Below are 20277 nucleotides of genomic sequence, written 5' to 3' on the forward strand. Positions count from 1 at the left end.
TAAGTTTTTCAGCTTCCCATTGAAAGTAATTGATAAACTGACAGGAACATTTTAGAATGACTGCCCAATTATTAATCTTAACGTGAAATATCTTGAAACATGGGTTTGTAACTTACAGCGATCATAATTATTCTGGTAACTCTTTGAATGTGTTGAATTACGGAAAGTAACAAAAAACTTCAAAAGAAAACTTAATTACATTTCCACTTATTATTAATAAAGACATTTTGATGATCTTCTGACTCAAATCAATCAAAAATGTATCTTTATCTTTCAAACAACGGCCAGGGGTCCTGTATAAGTCATTGATCGTTCTGACAATTGTAAATATTTATTACACTATCAAAGAGGTATATCATAGCTACAACTGAAATGTTTATGCATATTTTATAGCGGAAGATACTGTAACACTCCTTGGCAGAGTTACCGTTATCATCTAAACTATATTATCTCTTTTTTTTTCGAAAGTTGAAAAATGGTTATTTGATGTTTGTCGTTAGTGACATTAAAGAGATATATATTGTCTGTAATATTTCATTACTTTAAATGTACTTTTCTTTAACGATTTTTCATTTCATGTTAAGGAAGTTAAACTGAAATCTGATTTAAATCAATTTTTACTGCTATAAAGGCACTTGCTCGTTAATGATTAGTTCCGTATGAACATTTTTACGAACAATGCATGCTTTTTGTTTACCTTATCCACTTCGTTCCGTTTTTGGTCAGCCACACTATAAACAATCTGATCTAACTTATCATGTATTGCTTTTACATACCATAGGTTTTACAAAAATGTTGTAGGAATTGAAAGGACGTCTGCCTTCCCTTTTTCCAATGCTTCGTAGTTTTTGTTTCCTTTAACAACAATATTCGGGTTAGATTCCACCAAATTAACTGAACTTATTGATTACATGTCTAAATGTTCGATTGAATTTTTATCAACGCACGTGATAAAGCCCAATATCTCAAGTTAATTGAACGAACTGGTTTAATTGCAATTGAAATGCGTCTTAAACAGAATTATAGCTCGGAGAATGGAATAAAAGATGGTCACAGCTAAGTACACTTACATGTCCGTATCTTTAAAGATGTACTTAACGCATCTTTCACTAAGATATTTCTTCATGATTAAATTTAAACGTAGAAAATCTACATTAAATGCATTTCTTAAAGTGTTGTGCACTCTCTAAAGGCCATAGCTGTATTGTGGCAAAGTTTCAACTTTCTAGTGCCAACGGTATAGGAGTTACATGCTAGGACAGACGTACGGACATACGGACGGACACGGAGATTATCACAAGATCCCTCGCCTTTTTAAAGCTCAGAGACAATTAATTAATTGGTTGTCTTTGTAGAGAATAGTTGGTATTATGTTTCTTTTACATACCAGATGGTCAGAAATGGTTGTGAAAACCACTGGCGCCAGATCAGAAAGAAAATGCCCCTGTACATGTTATACCCTACCCCTAGGTATTCTATAAGAACCATGGTCATGAACGGGAAAGTGCACTAACCCGTTTCAATCGTACATTTCTCAACTTAAACGCGCAGTTCGGTGAATGGGTACCTAGTATATTGAACAAGCGATAATTTATCTTCCATCGTGCACCAGTCACATTGTCTCAATATTCCATATTGCTGAGATTATCAACATATTTTATGCTTTCGTCAACGTTACAGAAAAAACTTGCTTGAACTTCCCTAATGAACATCCGGTCTAGAGGTCACGGCAGTGCGCACATGTTTGGCGAAACGTAAACAAACAAAAACAGATTTTTAAAAAATCAAAATTTTACACTAAAACTCGAAATGATGAATGAAATTCATCTTGTATATGATCTTTAATTTGAAATCGTACATTGGTCTGCGTCTGTTCTGTATATTTTATTCATTTTGCACATTTTGCTGCATTTTCACATTTTAGCGAACACGTGTAGTAAAATGACGATTGACATACATTTTTACAACAGCCAATCAGAATGGTTTTGTAATCTAGAACGGAACTTCACCAGGGAAGTTCAAGCAAGTTTTTTGTGTAATGTTGAAATTACTATAAACTACGCGTTGTTTTTCTAAGATAAGATGTATTGAAAAATGTGACCGATGCACAATGGAAGATAAATTACCACTTGTTTGATATCCATAGTACACATTTATCCCACTGCGTGTTTTAGGTATGAAATGCGCTTTTGAAACGGGTTAGTATATTTTCCCGTTCACGACCATGGTTCTTATAGAATACCTAGGGGTAGGGTATAATATGTACAGAGGCATTTTCTTTCTGATCTGGCGCCAGTGGTGAAAACTGCCCTCAGATCCTCCATATCTTATGTAATAAACATATACAAATAAAGACAAGTCGAAAGATTTCCTGCGGCCAGAAGTTATACAGACCAGAAATTGTTATTGATGTTTGTGTGACCACAGTCTAAAAAGTAACTTATGGGTGAACAGCGAGCTAGTTTTTTTATCATACCATTACGCTTTAACGTAGGAAATATTACTCCATTCTACATGTTCTACAAGTAGATCTATGAAATATGTATTTCCAGTGAAGTATGAAATACACAGAATCGCAACAGGAGATAATCTATTTTTAATAAAATCTAAATTTATTTTTATAACTCTTTGTTATTTCTTAATTCTGAAAGTCATTGTTTTGAGCAAAAATAACTATATTTCCTTTTCATATATAACATAGCTTTTAGCTCAGCTGGTCACATTCTTTGACTATTGAAACACTTTACTAGAGCTATCACAAATGTGATTCATGCCTTCACCTGGACGTCGTTGACATATAGAGCAAAACAACACAGAACCATAATCCGGGAAATTAAAGAGCATTTAAAAAATCTCTTACGCACAACTAAGTATCAATATTGATCACTGCTGAAAGTTTGAATAAATTATATGAAATGATGAATGAGGAATTCAGATCACAAGCATTTCTCTATATATCATATAGCTTGCCAGCTATATTGCGAAAACGGCTTTCCATAAATACGATAAACCAATCACATATCGGTAAAAAATCACGAGATATCACCCATTTCCCCATGTGCTACACTACTTGTTTGCATTCCAATATACCTGCAGCCTTCAGGCCGCAGGTAATGAGTCTACTTTACAACTTACTGTAACTATAAATGCACACATTTTATGGTCCTTATCAGACAAATTAGCACAATAGGTGGTAACGCCATCTGGATTCTCTTAGTATGATAGCAGAGTAATAACATAAGTTCATTTATATATTATACAATATTCAAGGCTTACAATAACAGCACAACACTATAGTTATTTCAGATTTTGACAAACGTTTTATTCGTTATTATGGAAATGCAAGGTGGTAGTGGGATTAGGTTGAAATAATCTGCAAAGCATGGGATTACCAGGAAAACAAAGTATTTCTGATTCAGGATCTCCAATGAAAAGACGAAATTTAAAACGTAAACTGAAAGATAATCGTAATATAGGTGGATCCATCAGAAGAATACAAGCAATCATTATTCAACAAAGTTGACAAAAACACACAGTTGCTAAATACTGTTCTGGATTGTTTTCTGGAAGCTCATGATGTGACACAAACCGACCATACTGTTGGACAGATAAAACATTTAACATACCTAACGGCAGAGCAAGATGCACTTGATGTGGAACACTTTCTTCTGAGCAAGTCGGCCCTAAGAAACATAAATGCGAGAATACTTCAGCATCATGTGGAATGCCAGTCTTTGATAGATGTTGGCAAAGTAACAAGATTTGGTCATGTTGGAAAAGTTGAATTTCGTTGCCAGAACATTCACACACTGAAAATGGACACCTCACTTCATATTGAAGGGGGACGATACTTAGCAAACATGCAAGTAATACGTGAATTTTGTATGTTAGGACTTAGATACAGTCAGTACGAGTGATTCTGTGAAGGTTCAATGTTTGGACTTTGTGCGGAATCATCTATTAAAAATGTGCACTCCATGTACTGTGATGTGACAAAAGCTGTAGCCTTAGAAGCAATTACAGAAGCTAGACAGGAAGAAGAAATAACCACAATTGAAGTCACTGAATATAAAGGAATTACCATTTTAACAGATGCAAGACATTCAACTAGAAAAAACGCTAAATAGTCTGACATTATTGCCATTGGGAATATGACACATAAAGTTGCTGGGGCCGCCACTGTCAATAAAGATGACGAACCAGTTAGTCGAAACACTAACTGGTAGGAGTATAAGGTTGTATGAAGATTTTGACGATGGTGATGTTTCTGTTCATATTCATGGACATTATAGAAATGCCTCTGTGAATAAGTATCTTCGTCAGGAACGGAACACTGTTGACAATGCTAATGACACTTGGCACGCAACCAAAGGTATTACCAAAGTAATCAAGCCGACTGGACAAGGACCAAAACAATTGCATGGCAAAACCTGGCACCATGAGCTCAGTGATAAAGCCGCTTCAGTTAAAACTTATGTGTACTATGCAATGAAAAATTGCAAAGGATCGTCAAAAAATCTAAAAACAATGTTGGACACTTTTGTTCCCCATTACCGAAATATACATGAAAACTGCCACCTAACCTCCAGATGTAGAATGGGTCTAAATTATGCACCATCAAAGTTGATAATCAATAACTCTGTTGCTGGAAGTATACTGAAGAAGGCGACCCGGAGTTAGCAGGTATATAAAACACCAGAGGACTATGTGCATCGTATTGTAACTGGGCCTTAAGGCTGAAATTTGTTGTTGGAATAGTCTACAAAATGTTAATATACAAACACACAGAGTTTAGGAAAGCATTTGGTTTTTATTATTTGAACATAATAACAACAATAATGATAACAATAATGATACGTTTATATGCAAATTATGATTAAATTATGAATGAATCATAAATAAAATAGATCTACAATGCATCCGAAACGTGGAAACAACACGAGTCTGAAGTAATGGAAATGTAATGAGCAAACAATTATGATTGAATTATGAATGAATTATAAATAGAATAGATCTGCAATGCATTCGAAACATGGAAACAACATGAGTCTGAAGTAATGGAAATGTAATGAGCAAACACTAAGTAAAATACTAGTATTAATGCAATATCAATGTTATAATGCAGTACCAACATTAAGTATAAAGGTAACATGCTTCTTAACTGTAAGATACTGCGATAACTAATTACTGCATTTGCCTTAGTTTTACACAGTAAAAGTATTTATTTTATTGTTTCAATTATCAAATCATAACATAAAACATGATGCAAATTTGTAGAAAAACAATGTTAACATAGAAGCAAAACTTAACCAACATAAATATAAATTCTTACCTGCAAACTGTGAATACACAAACACACATAGTTTAGGAAAGCATTTAGTGTAATGTTCAAATTGCTAACTCTTTCTATAAGCAGAGAGCAGCTGTTGTTTGTGCCAATTGACAAATTATATTGTAATACTAAAACCACTAGGGTGTTTAGTTGTCGCATATCAAAGCAATTCCATGTATGTATATGTGTAATATGAACACAGGTGTTACTGGGAATCAAACTGTAATTGCATAAAGTTGGTAGCATTTATACAACTTTTGCTTCTGTATTAAATAACATTTTTTGAAGAATACCATGCTATCCAATGCAAATTTTTGGAATAATTGATTATTTTCTCTTATTAGTAATATTATGTATCTGCCAGACGGCTATGTTTTTATTTGTTTACTTGTTGATGTAGTAACATTTGACAGAATTAAGAGGCCCTAGACAAGGCCTTAGCTACAGTATTGATACACATTACGTTGAATCCTTCAACAATGCCTATATCATATTCCATGACAAACGGATAGCATTTGGCAATGTGGAATATGAGCGGCGTAGTGCAATGGCCATAATGGACTGGAACGAAAATGTGGACAGGGAATTCACATCACTTTCAATGTGGGAAGATGTTAGAAATCCAAGACGACAGACAGGATCAAAGACCTGACATTCTATATAGAAAGTGAATTAAACACAATAACTTTATGACAGGAATAACAATGACTTGTATGATTTTGAAATAAAAAATAACACCTAAAAACCTAACATACTTTTTACAACTTAGAGAACATTCAGTGTCAAAGATACTAAACTTCAAAAACATTAAAATGCACACTACAAGCAGGGGATTTACAAGTTATGTTAAGATTTGAGAATTCTTTTTGCTTATGTGCATGTTCTTATACTAATATTAAATGAAATAATTCATCACATACCCTATTCATTATTTCTCATCAATAACATGGATCAATATTTTCCTATATGAATCACTAGTGGAATAAATGTCCATATTATGATAAATAATGTATGCAGAGGTCACAATTTATAAGCCATGATATATTACACAGTTAATTGATTATTCAATTAATTGATTTAGCAATATTACTATGTACAGTATACAATATTACTGTGTGCTGAGTAAAGCTAATATTCATTATCATCAAGAACATATCCTAACTTTATCAGAAGCAAGTGTTGTATATAAATCTCTATCACCGAGTACCTATAACCTGCAGAGCAGAGATGTTACATGCAGGAGTAATACTGCTGATAAGCCAATGCTTACATACCTGTCCATTCAATGACTGTCGTTGCTACCGGTTCCTTAAGTTGTGTTAAATTATGTGAACAAGTAAAATTTTGATGCACAGCATCAATTCGCCGGAGAACTGAATTTATTGTACATAACACGGAGTGCATCGCGAGTTACTTTTGCTGCGACTGTTCTAAATCTTTTATGTATGACGATTGTACTTCTTATTAAGATGGTCAACTTCAGGTCCTAAGTGTGTATAAAACATCATAAAGTGCTCGTAATCGTCGAAACCAGTGTAATATTTCATATCAGTTGGACTCTTTCTAAACTTTTCAACCGAAAAAGGTGCTTCAAAGTCTACTGGCAGTTCACATTGAACGGCAACAATTATTTTTGCGTGGCTCAAAACTTCCTCTGATATTGTTTCACCGGACACTCTACTTCCATCTGAACATCTGGTATTTTCAATGAATCTGGATTTGAACATTCTGCTTTTTTTTTGGTACGTCTTTGTTCAACCCTCTCTCTCTGTCTCTCTTTCAATTCCAATTTCTCAAGTGAGCTTGTAGACATCCTTTCCAAGAAGACAGACGGAACTATCCATTCTTCAAACGCATTTTTTTGTCTGACAGTTAATTGAAATAACTTATAATCAATCAGGAATATTTTTGTAAACAAATGACAGAATTAAATATCAAGAATACCTGTACATTAATGATTCTAAGGCTCAATATATATTATCAAATTATTATTATTATTATTATTATTATTATTATTATTATACCAGATTTATATAGCGCCCTTTTCATGATCAATTTCACGTTCAAAAGCGCTTTACATAGTTCAGATGCAGCCACACAGGGCGCATAATTCATCCTCTACTAGTACAGACACAGAGCAATCTGACCAGAGGGACAGAGTGAGACAAAGCCCCCACGACAGACAGATCAGAAATCAGATACAGGCTTGTCCGGCTAACTTAGCCTAGCTCTTTGCGAATAGACAGCTGGTTCTTTAACGTGTCCAGTGTATAGCACTGATACACGCAAGGATTGCCTGGGTTCCTGACCAGTACACCTCTAGTTGGGTGGGAAACACTGAAAAGAACCCCCGACCTCAGGATTGGAAGGCCAGTGTGCAAACCACTGAGTTATCCGTCCATCCATGCTATAATGCAATGAGTTCAGAAAATGTGCACTTCCTTTTTTTCACTTGTTGTGTAGTCTTCTGGTTTGAAATGCCTATAGCAAACAACATCATGTTTTGATGGATCCTATAATTTGCCTTTTTGGTCGTTTACTCCTTTCTTCACAGTCTTTTAATGCCTTGTCCTTTGGAAAATGGAATCATCCAAACCCATTACAAAGTGGTAAACAACAAAAATTAATTGTTTCTCGGACGTTACTGATACTTGATCTATACATTGTAAACCTTATTACTTCTACAACAAAGATAAGGTCAGTTTATTCAATACATACTTCACATAATCTTCCATTGAAAGTGTACTGTAAATAGTCTCTCAGGCATGCAGCACTTTATTTGACAGAGGCAGTGAAGAGATAACTCTACCTGGATTAACTTGAAAGTGACCAATTTCATATAGAGATAAGTTCTTTATACATTTTTTCTTTTTTTCCTAAAAAGCTAAACTCTTATGCAATCTTCAGCTCCTTATTCCTTTATGTAAGCCTTTCATTAACTGCATTATTTTTCTTTTATTTACAATATTATTTTTTGATTGTCACATTTTAAGAACTTCTTCTACCAGCTGAAGAATCTTTAAGCATATCAGAAGGCGACTAACAAACTGCTGTAGTAGTAACAGTCCTTCGAGTGTTTAGTGGTTATACGAATTCATGCTGTATTTAGTTATTTGTTTATTATTATACTATCTGTAACGTAGCAAATGTTTGTTAGTATTTATATTTTTAAATAATACTTTAGACATATTGTATCTGGACATAGCAAATGCTATTCAGGCAAGTAACAGAAATTAAAATCATTATTAATCTTTTATTGACAATCAAATCAAGTCAAATATGTACTGTAAAATCTTATAATTTCGTGGTCAGATAATTTCGTGGTTTTGTAAAAAATGCAATGCCCGGAGATATGAATTTTCAAATTTCAAATGAATGTGCTTTTTGCATATGTCCATTAGGATTTAATTTCACAGATTGTCTCAGTCGAGAAATCAACGAAAATTAATCCACCACCAACCAAATTAAGGATTTCACAATATATCGTAAGTTTTGTATTCACGAAAAAATTCCCGTGTTTTTAAGTAGTATTTTCGTATTCTGCCAGATCCTTCTGAACGACAGCAGTGAATTATAGACAGATTGAAACATTTTGAAAACAAACATTTTTCGTATTTTAACCTGCAACTTTTATTACGCGACATTAATAACGTGAAAGGAATTAAATTGAAAGTTGAGATCTCTTCCATCTTACTGTACTAAAAAAAAGATGTGTATACTGTATTTCATTCTCGCAAGGTAGGACGTTCCTTGTTATATGATCAACTTCGTATGATTTATATAACTTACAAATTCAATTTACAGCCAAAAACAGTTACTTGATCTGAAGGCTCCAAAGAATATCTAAATATTGTCATTGTTAATACACCCATGGTTGTGTTTTGTGGTGAGAATCATAAATTTCATACACAGCAATAATTGTTTCAGTTTTTGGAAAGTTATGATGCACGGTGTATTTCAACGTTGGAAACTAATCAGTGTTCTGTACGATACCTTTTTTTAACATTGCCATAATAAATATTTGCCTGAACCCAAATATAGAATAAAACTCCCGTAGACATATAATATTTGATGATCGTAGATAACACCATTCAAACTGATCGGAAACGAATTTATTTTTATATTATACTGGACTAAATAGGCTTTATGAGTTATGTTTTCAAACTACATGTTGTATTTGAGGCGTTAGCCGAATTCCCGTAATTATTATACTGCCTCTTTATAAATAATATCTGTAGAGGACCACTTACAAACACAGTAGTTGAATTTTTTATCGACTACTTATTTTTAGTGTAACCTGAAAATCTGCTGACTCTCCACAGAAATGATATGAGAGGTCACCATATGACTATCTTTTTGACCATTGGAAATGCTAGAATCTTGTGGGATATAAACAAATAACAATACAATGACTGAGCCTCTGTAACCGCCCTCGGGTCGTCTTGTGAGGAAGCCATCAAGACGACTTGCGAAAGCTCAGTCGATCTATCCAGGTGCTCGCCCACGTGTCAAATAATGTCCAAACATTTTCGGATTACCTCAACCTTTTAAAGCTGGAAAATAAATATATCAGCTGACTTCTTGTGTCGATATGCCGTAGAACTCAACATAATGAATAATAATAATAATAATAAAAATAATAATAATAATAATTATAATAATAATAATAATAATAATAATGCTGATAATACAATAATAAAAAGATTATTAGTAATATCTTTTTATTTAATAGATTACTAGTAATATCTTTTTATTTAATGAAGATAACATACAAAGTGCATAACAGTAAAAACATGCATACATATTTCCAGCACAGCAAAACATTCTTTATAATTTACTAGTATTAAAAACAAACCTCGAGAATCTCACTACACGACATTTTCACTTCTTACTGATATAGTAGATACAGACATTACAAGTGAATTTCGCCTGTTAAAAAATCTTTTCTTGATAAAACTAAAGAAAAGATGTTCTCCTGAAACGTCTATGATGATGTTTATTCACAGGTATCATCGAGAGAATGAAATAACATAGGTAGTTGCTGATAACAAAGGTTGCAGGGACAGAATACAATATAAACAGACAGCAGAAGAAAATAGTGCGTTTACTATCAGCAATCCTATTTTTTTGGTGGTGTGTGTAGGGGGGGGGGGGGGATTTAAATCGCAATTTCGTATATCAATGCTTACATGATTTATGTTACTCCCCTAAATCTCTTTGAGAGGGGCACTTAGAGTTGCCTTTGTTCGGCCTACTGTCCGTTCGTCCGAATTTGTGTCATGCATGCCTCGGAAGGTATTTGACCTGGAGCATCAAAGCTTACATGATTGTTATTCAGCAACTGAACTTGTACCCCTGACGTTTTAATTGGGATTTAACACAGCCAGACAAGATTTATGACCCTTGCCTTAGTCAAAAGTATGCATACAGTGACAGGGATTAGGGGCACCAGTGTCCTATGCACACATATCTAGTTTTCCATAAATTGGTATCCCCAGTAGCCTAGTGCAAAACATCTTCAAGTGTTATTGGAAGTTATGGCAACTTGAGGATTATTATTCTGTCTTTTCTGTATTTTATCTTGGGGAATCTTGAGACTTTTATCTATTGCTTAATGCAGTATAAATCTTTAGTATAATGGCACTTTTATAAATAGACGATGTGAAGATATATTGCATATTTATATAAATAATGGGCGGATCTAACTTAAGCAAAAACAGTTAAACAATTAAAATTTTGGTTTATTTAACAAATAGGAATTAATTGCCTTTACTTGTTTTGAAACTGCTAGCAGATTTTACAGGATTGTTTAACCATGTATGAAATAGATTTAGTTTGCAACCATATATATTTTCTGTAATTATTTAAACAATTTAAATCGCAATTTCGTATATCAATGCTTACATGATTTATGTTACTCCCCTAAATCTCTTTGTGAGTATTTTGTCGGAAGGAGGGTACATATGTCAAACATGTTTATCATTTATCTTATTTAAAAGCTTCAGTATTGTTAGTCATTTGTCGTAATTGTTGAATATGTTAGCATTTAGTTATTATATGCATAATATTTTAATTTGAATTTATAATGTTTTAACAGATCAGATTTGCAGTAGATCATAAACGTAAAATTGAATACCCTTGCTTTTAGAACATTGCTCTCACAGCTTAAGCTCTCCACAAACAAAAACCAACAACTGGTGAAATAAGCCTGATCTCTGATCGAAATGATTAAATTCCACGCGATAACATATTCCGCCATCGATGTATCATGCAAAGTAGAGATAATTTTATTATGATGTAAGCTGTCTTAAATTTATACCGCACATTCGCATGATTAACTTCTTACCTATAGCAAAGGCTTAATTTTAGTAAAATAGGACAAGGTTTTTGGACATCAGTCATAACAGATTTGTACATACAAGAATGCATAATTATTACCAAATATAAGCTAACAAAAGCACATGTATAATTAGCACGTTATTAGAGAGGCAGATTTCCGTATTACGGATGCAAGATTAACAAAGTCTATAGAGATTTTGTAGTTACGAACTTGTTAGGCCCACGATTTTTGATAACATTTGTCATAATTGTTGTTAGCATTTAGTTATTAATTATATGCATAATATTTTAATTTGAATTGATAATGTTTTAACAGATCAGATTTGCAGTAGATCATAAACATAAAATTGAATATCCTTGCTTTTAAAACATTATACCTACCTTAAAGCAGCGCATCTACAAAATCATGTTATTTCTTTTTGGAATTCAGAAACAAACCGCTATGATTTAGTGGCGTATGGAAACTGACGCCAAACATTTATGATGAACAAACAGAAAATTCAATGACATGGCATTTCTTTCCGTGTTCTTTCCATTCTTCAATACCTTAAAGGCCTAACTGTACTAAAGGAACCAGCGTGGGAGCCATCTGGTCTAGTCGCGTAATGGCTGCCAGGTATTTGAACACTAATTTTTCACTTGGCATGGCAACAGAGGTCTAAATTAAAGCTAGTTTCTGTTTAAATTTCATTGTGGATGTATTTGTGACATTTTGGTAGGAAAAATGTGAGAGCAGGTTGTATTTGGTGCAGTGAATCTCAATTGTAGTATGAGTAGTACTTCCAGGTCACAGCAGTGTGATTTTGATGTCAGTTTACAGTAAGCAAATGTGACCAGAGAAATCTCTCTTAGAAGATACATGACCCCTACTTTTCTCTCTATTCTATATCAGTTTTATCATAACTCTTTAAAATGAGGTAAGGATTTGTTCTCTGAAATGGGTCTAGCTATGTTTGGAAGCTCTTTAAAAAAATGTCAGTTTTATATAGAATATATAGGGAAAACTATTTAGATGGTTGTGACCTATAAGCCTCATAAACATGCTAATAATATTCAAGCTTCTCTTATGTTGTTAAGTGGTATTTCAGGAGAGAGAGAAAACACAATTAACTTACTCATTTTATATAATTACGAGTACAAAAGACTCCTGAAATAAAACCAATGTATTGGATTTTTGGAAGCCAGTGTAATTATTTATGATTTATTAATAGCTATGTTACGCAGCAAAGTTACATTGCAGAACCATTGGAAACGCCTAAACAAATAAATGCAGCTGATACTAATCCCCAATAATAACGTGATTGTTAAAGTGTTATCTAATCCATCTTGGACCATCCTTTCATTTTAAAATGATGTCAGACCATTATAGTTTTGCTCACTGGTTTAAGTCGGACCGATGATATCGATCAGGTATCAAACCGTCTATTCGTATACTGGGGATACTCCGTCTTTTACGCAGTTCACTGTTATTGACAAAAAAAAAAAATTATCAACGTTGACATCAGCATGCCAAACAGCTTATTTTATTATAATTAAGTTACTTTCTTACGACATCTGGCCAATACTTGCCCTTTGTTCTTTTTGATGTGTTTAACATATATGAATGGTTAGGTACTGACTGAGGGGATTTTTAATCATATCTCACACACATCTATGAATTAGGCGCGGAGAATAATAAATAGTAAAGTGTAGCATGCTGTTCAAAGTGAACCTTTGATTTAAAAATAACGAGTAATGTTCCTAGCGCCGTCATTTCATCACTGTATCAACATTTTGATGAAATACATGTACATTTGTATTTAAACGCTTCTGACGGAATGAATAATTAAGAAAAACAAAAACAAAACATCTATAAAATCGAACAAATATTTCTCATTCACAAATATTTACAACTCAAAACTTTCCCGTGTCTCGCTATGCTATGCTATTATAATCGCAAATGTATTAGCCAGAATCCAAAATAGTCGTAAATATATTAGCCAATAAATCTATTATATCTTCGGCGTTTGTCCGGTGACCTAGTTTTCGCGCATTAATAGGTTACTGCAGACAGAACAAAAACAACAGAAATATATATTATACAGACTAAAAAATATGTTAAAATTGACGTTCGACAGATGAAAATACCGTCGTGGCAAAATATTATATTTTGATGGTTAAATAAATGTATTGCACGGAACTAAAAGTTTGTACCTATGGCACTACTTTTGTCCGGTCTGCAGTAAGGAAATTTCTATGTTGTTAACTTTGGATCGACAATCGATCCAAAAAGTCCTCAAAAGAAATCCAAATGAGGCGATATTTAATTGCAGCGGCCTTTAAATTTTGATTAAACAAAGTATTGCAAATTTATCTAAAATAATATCAATTCTAACACGATCCGCAGCAGCTGCTATATAAACATATAGCGAATTCGCCTATACAAGAATCTACGATAAAATATAGCTCTTCCATTCCGCCCTACGATTGTAACATGACTGTGAGATTCTACTCTGCTTCCATTATATACAGTATAATACCGACTAAATATTCGATTTTTCAGTGCTAGTAGTAATAAAAAGTACATCAAATTTTCTGAAACAAACAATTTCTAACTGATGAATTTATTTGTTGATATTTTTACCGTAAGAAAATGTTTCAGCCCGGTAAGTTTCAACTTCAACACCAGTGCATCTATGTCTGGTCGTGTGTGTAGTGTACAATTCCTGCGTTGTAGCTGGGCACCACAAATGTCAACTAGATTCTACTTTGACAGTAAATAAATCATAATTCATGTTCCAATCTTCCAGACTCAAGTGTTTACGTGTTTATATGCCGCCGCAATGTCCTAGCGTGTATGTTTCAGTGTCATCATGTAGGTGACGTGTACTATTTTTAGAAACTGCATATATAAACTCTGCATTAAGTATTTATCTCTGATTTCTATATCCGACCTTAGATGTTATTAAAAATAACATTTTCACGGCAATAACTACTTAATAATTTAATTAAAATTTATTGAATATCGGAAAATTCCGTTTGATGTAACGCTTTCCATTCGTGGGGAGGTTTTTAGGCTGGCGATTATTCGCCAGACTATTATAACCATATATCGAGTTTCTGTAAAGTTCAACAGGTGCCGAGACTGACAACACAAAATATAATTTCATGCGCAATTCAAATAGTTCGCCACGTTTATCAGTTTTGCCATAGAGTTGTATAAAGATTGTTAAACTTACCTGTTTCAATAGATCTAGTTGTTCAAACATGTTATAATAATGTTTTATTTTTCTAATGGTAAATACTTGAAAGATAACATTAGAAAATATTACATAATGATGGTGAATTAATTCGCCTCTATGAATGAAATGTCCGTATGAATGGAACTTTTTCGTAACTCAACACTACTGACCGCTTCGTTATAGATTATGACCCCGTTCTATAAATGCTAATCAAACAAACGCTGGTTCCGAGAAACAATTGTCGATATGAGTTCTACTGCACATTATTCGACGACCTGACAAGAAATATGAAATATCAATTAAAATGAACTTATAGTGATATGAGTTATGTCAGGTCTTATACTGAGGGCTTTAAAAATCTATTCTTCCAGATCATTTGCTATAGGCACTACGGGACGAAATCGCTGCTTGAATTGCCAGAGTAACGTTAGATGAAACAAATGACCACATTCTACGTGTTATATACCTTAATAGGGTTAGGGTTAGTAGTTTTTTCTTTTTATTATTATTTTTATTATTATTAGCGTACATGCTATATTTTGTTACAGAAATAATGTTTACATTTACAACAGAAACTATAACATTACTTAATTTAACAGCAGGTTTTTTTAAGGATATTTTCATACTAAATTCGTTTTAAACATTCTGACGAATTATGAAAGATATAATGTAAAAAATACTTTATCACCAATTTGCTTAAAGGGCGGGGCGTAGATGTATGCGAGTTTTGTTTAAACATACGTTTTCAGCTGTTTTCAGGTTATATTAAGATAGTGGTAATGTTTAACAATTGCATTAACTTGATACTGTTCTGAAGGTAACATATTTTTGCACTGTGATTTATCTTTAAACCCGTTTCGTTGTTGCTTGTTTTTTCTTCTTCTTCTTCTTATTATTATTTGTTAATTTTGTATAAATTGTGTTGTTTTTTTTCCTCCAGCTGAAACAGAGACAAATTTCAAAGTTTTAGCCATTGCGCAAAACGATCGCAGAGAATTCATTTTACCAAATAGTTTTCTAAATGAAACCTCAAAGTATTGCGTAACAATTATAAGACACAAAATAAAATTGTCGATAACAATTTTTCTAGGGAGCCTCGAGTAAAAGGATTTAATCGGACAGAAATTAAGCTCCAACTCTTAAAAATTATGGCCTTGCTCTCTGCATTCATAAAGAACCATAGGGCAGAAGTAGAACCTACCTAGCTACAGTTCTTCCAAACTTTGTAAACTTAAGAATAAATCGAGGGTTCAACGCAATAAGGGCGTATCTACATATAGTTATTATATGTAGATACGCCCTTATTGCGTTGAACCCTCGAAATGTAAAATTAAGAACTGTTACAAATGTAACTAAGTATTTTCAAAGATGTCACCCTTCAGGTTAAATTCATTTTAAACAGCAAGAAATGGCTACTCAAATAAAACATTTCCGCTTTTGTATGACAGATCAATGATAAGTCTTGAAAAAAGAGAGTTTATCTTACTTGAAAAAAGAAATATAATGAACAAAGTTTGGTCCTAGTGGGGCCTGAACCTACGCTCTCCTGAAAAATTAGTTAAAGTAATCTCATGGTAGGAATTGAATACTCTTTTTTAAAAAAATACATTATTACGGGTACGTCAATCTTCCTAACCATCGTATCAGGAAAGAAACATGACTAGACAATAATCATTAACAGTCCGGTATGTAGCGTTATTCGAGCCCAGAATTTCCCTCATACCGACAAGAAAATCGTACCACCTGATCAGTGTCCATACATTCATACATGATGTGTGTCGTGGAGGGGTGGGGGGTTGCATATCGAAATATAGATGTTGTGTTTGATACCTTTATATTTTATCTGATATTATGTCCCTCAATGTTTATCATCGCTTCTTTAGAAATCTAAATAAACGGTTATGCCACGCGAATTGTCCAATAATAACGTGAACCCAGGTTCACGGTCGAAACCCTAGGATTGACAATCGATAAAAACTAGGTTTTTCGAACGTAAAACCAGGTTTTTCTAATACTTGCCCATATTTTTGAGCGAAAACACGCCCAGGTTTCAGCCAGGTTTTTCAATTGAACTTTGAATTTCGGCCGTTATTCAAAGTTCACGAGCGTGAACCTATGTTAACGGGAGTAAACCACGGTTCACGGGTGTAAAGCATGGTTTACGAAGGTGAACATATGTTAACGATCGAGAACTTAGGTTAACGACCGTGAACATGGGTTTACGACCGTAAACATAGGTTCACGCTCGTGAACATAGGATAATGACCAAAAATCATAGTTTTGTTCGAGAAACCCAAGTTTATCGAACGTAAACCTAGGTTCACGTTCGTAAACTATGGTTAACGCTCGTAAACCCAAGTTCATGGTCGTAAACATAGGTTCACGTCCGTAAACAATGGTTCTCTGCAATCAAATTATCCAATAATGACATTCTTGGTCGAAAAACTAGGATAATCGAATACTGACATAAATTTTCGAGCGAACACACGGGATAACGGGCGTAAATTATAGTTTACTCTCTTGAACTAATGTTTACGTCCGATAAACTAGGTTTCTCGATTGAACTTTAACTTGGGTGTACAACGTGAACCTACACTTACAAGCATGAACTATGGTTTACGAAGTGATCCTACGATTTTCTCGAAAGAATAGGTTTACATGCTTTTACGTTCGGAAAACCTAGTTTATCCATCGTTAAACCTAGTTTTTCGACTGTGAAGCTGGGTTCATGTTATTTTAGAAATAATATATCCCATTTAGTGATCTGTCGCTGAATAAATCATTGTTTGGAGTTCAGATGCGAAGGAATTATATCACGAGGGCGGAGTCCGAGTGATATAATAATACGCATCTGAACGACAAACAATGACTTTATTCAAGAGCAAATCACTAAATGAGATATGTTATTTCGATTCTAACACGTTACCAAGGATTATAAAGTACATCCTTGACGGCATAAATTAAATATTTGCCCGTTTTCAATCGGTTTCTTTTCCAGCGCGCCGCTATGCCGTTTGACGCTCTGACATAATTATTGTGACGTCAGAACAGTGAATTTTGTATAATAATTAACTGTTTTCAGCCTTCTTTGTTTAACAGGAAAATGAATTGGATCGTGTTAAAATATTGGACAATTTCCATACATGTCACGTCCGTAAACTATGGTTCACTATCATAAACCTAGGCCCACGGTCGTAGACAGGGGCTCATGTTCATAAACTTGTAAATATAGGTTCACGGCCGTAAACCATAGTTGATTTTTAATTCTAATATATTGACCGTACACCATGGTTAACATTTGAAAAACTAGGTTTCTCGAATAAACAATGAATTTCGCTCGTTATCCTATGTGGTTTGATTGGATTACGTGCTCGGAATTTGACTTTTTTGTAAGATTTTAATTTTTGCGGTTTCAGATTTCCAAGTGAGAATTATGTGCCGTTTGTATCACTAATGAAGCAAACACAATGTATTTTTCACCATCTATAGTCTGTAATATCCTTACACTACCTTCACAAGCTAACTAAGATGGTTCATCACAACAATACCCTATGCTCGCAAGTTTGATATGGAGAACCCTTATAATATCTAAGATTTTGCAAACATCCTTCCCGCACAGTTTTAATTCAGTGTTTTGTGGTAGCCAGCCTTTCTGTACTTTCAGTACTTTGATTATAATAGCATATGGCCAACCGAATGACATATCGCGCTAAAATGTAGTGCTGTAAAATGCGAAGAATTTGCGTGGTTAGAATCGAAATAATAAATATGTTCCAATAATTTTATCAGTTGATAAAATATGGGCAGTCGTTCGGACGCGAATATTAAATCACTCGTGCTACGCACTCGTGATTTAATTATTACGCATCCGAACTCCTGCCCATATTTTATTAACTAAAAATAAAATATAGGCACATATTTATTATTTCTTAATTAAACAATATATGATATATATCATTTCTTTATTCACGTGCATGCATTATACAATAAAGCAGTTCAGGAAGTATTTTATAAATAATTGCTTTGACAGTTAATGATTTTCGAGCAAATATTGATGTTATCAAGTACCCCACCCATCTGTAGTAACATACATGTAGTAAATACACTTTTGTTTTATGAATCCCATATGGATGTTTATTTCTTGTTTCTGACTTTAAGATAAACATATTTGGTGCTAAAAACCTTTAAACTCAAATGCCAAGGAGTTTGTTATACGTATGTATAAATTTGGTTAGTAGTTTTGTGTTCTGAAATTTGACACCTATGTTCCAAATTTTAACACCCCAATGCTTTTTTGACAAAGATGATAAAATACTAGCCTACAAGTACTTGCTAGAAATCATAAAATATTTTTTTTCTGATATTCAAAGCAAATATTTATGCTACAGTATGGTTCACAGAAACAGCCACAATACGCATTAGTCTAAGACTTCAGAATTCCAGATGCAATATTTCAAAAATGTACCATGATATTTTTGAAGACTTTTTCCTATCTGTGTTTTATTTCCTGACATACTACTTATTTCACACCAAAAAGTTTCTGTTGGAATTAGTTCAGCCCTAAAAGTTTAAATGACCAGCCTAGTTCAGTTATTTAAGTTTAATTACGGTCCATCCGCCCTTTCAGACACAATGAAGCATATAAATGCCCCGTAGAGTATAGACCGAATGACCAGCCTACATAATATTACTACTGCATTTTAAAGCTCACAGTCAGTCTTATCAACGTTCGTTGTTTTCCTGTATTCCGCATTATATTAGTAGTAATATTATGTAATGACCAGCCTACATGATATTACTACTAATATAATGCGGAATACAGGAAAACAACGAACGTTGATAAGACTGACTGTGAGCTTTAAAATGCAGAGTAAAATTAGATTATTTAGATTTTTTCTCCGTCAATGTTATTTATTTTCAAAATCTAAATAAACGGCGACAAAACGACTGGGATAAAAATTGTCCATTCACCCTAAATCATACTGGAAAAATGAGCGCTGTGTAGGCAGACGGCAAATGTTTTATGTCTTGTTTGAAAAATACATATTGAAAGAATAGGCGGCATACCGACCATGTCTGCAAGCATTACAGAGCATTGAACATCTGATACATTGTCAAAGAAGTTTTGCACATTGTATTGTCAATGTTGTTTGATACAACATAGATGTTCTAGTGAACGTTTATATAATTAAATTGCACATCTGTAATCATTGAGACGCAATAAAAAAAATATTCAGGCAATCTTTGCGCTGTAGCAGTACATCTTCTTGGCTGTAAAAACTATGCCGGTCACTCGCTCTTGAGGTCTCTGGTTTATTTAACTCTACTATTTTCAGGAGTGTGGACGTAATTGTGATTTGCTGTTTTTTAGGCGAGAAAAATGTT

The 20277-nt window shown here is 33.6% G+C and overlaps 1 protein-coding gene across 4 annotated transcripts in view; it reads left to right on the top strand.

Moving 5' to 3' along the window:
- Positions 1–20277, top strand: part of LOC123566561 (lachesin-like) — a 460053-nt gene that overhangs the window by 3049 nt on the left and 436727 nt on the right. Inside the window, exon 2 of one of the 4 annotated variants that reach the window (XM_053549741.1) lies at positions 15264–15373. The exons of the other annotated variants lie outside the window; for them this stretch is intronic. The gene's annotated coding sequence lies outside the window, so the exon portion shown is untranslated. The remainder of the gene's footprint in view (positions 1–15263; positions 15374–20277) is intronic. 4 annotated transcript variants of the gene reach the window in all.

This window comes from Mercenaria mercenaria, chromosome 8 (assembly GCF_021730395.1).
Source record: "Mercenaria mercenaria strain notata chromosome 8, MADL_Memer_1, whole genome shotgun sequence".
NCBI classification, from domain to species: Eukaryota; Metazoa; Mollusca; class Bivalvia; order Venerida; family Veneridae; genus Mercenaria; species Mercenaria mercenaria.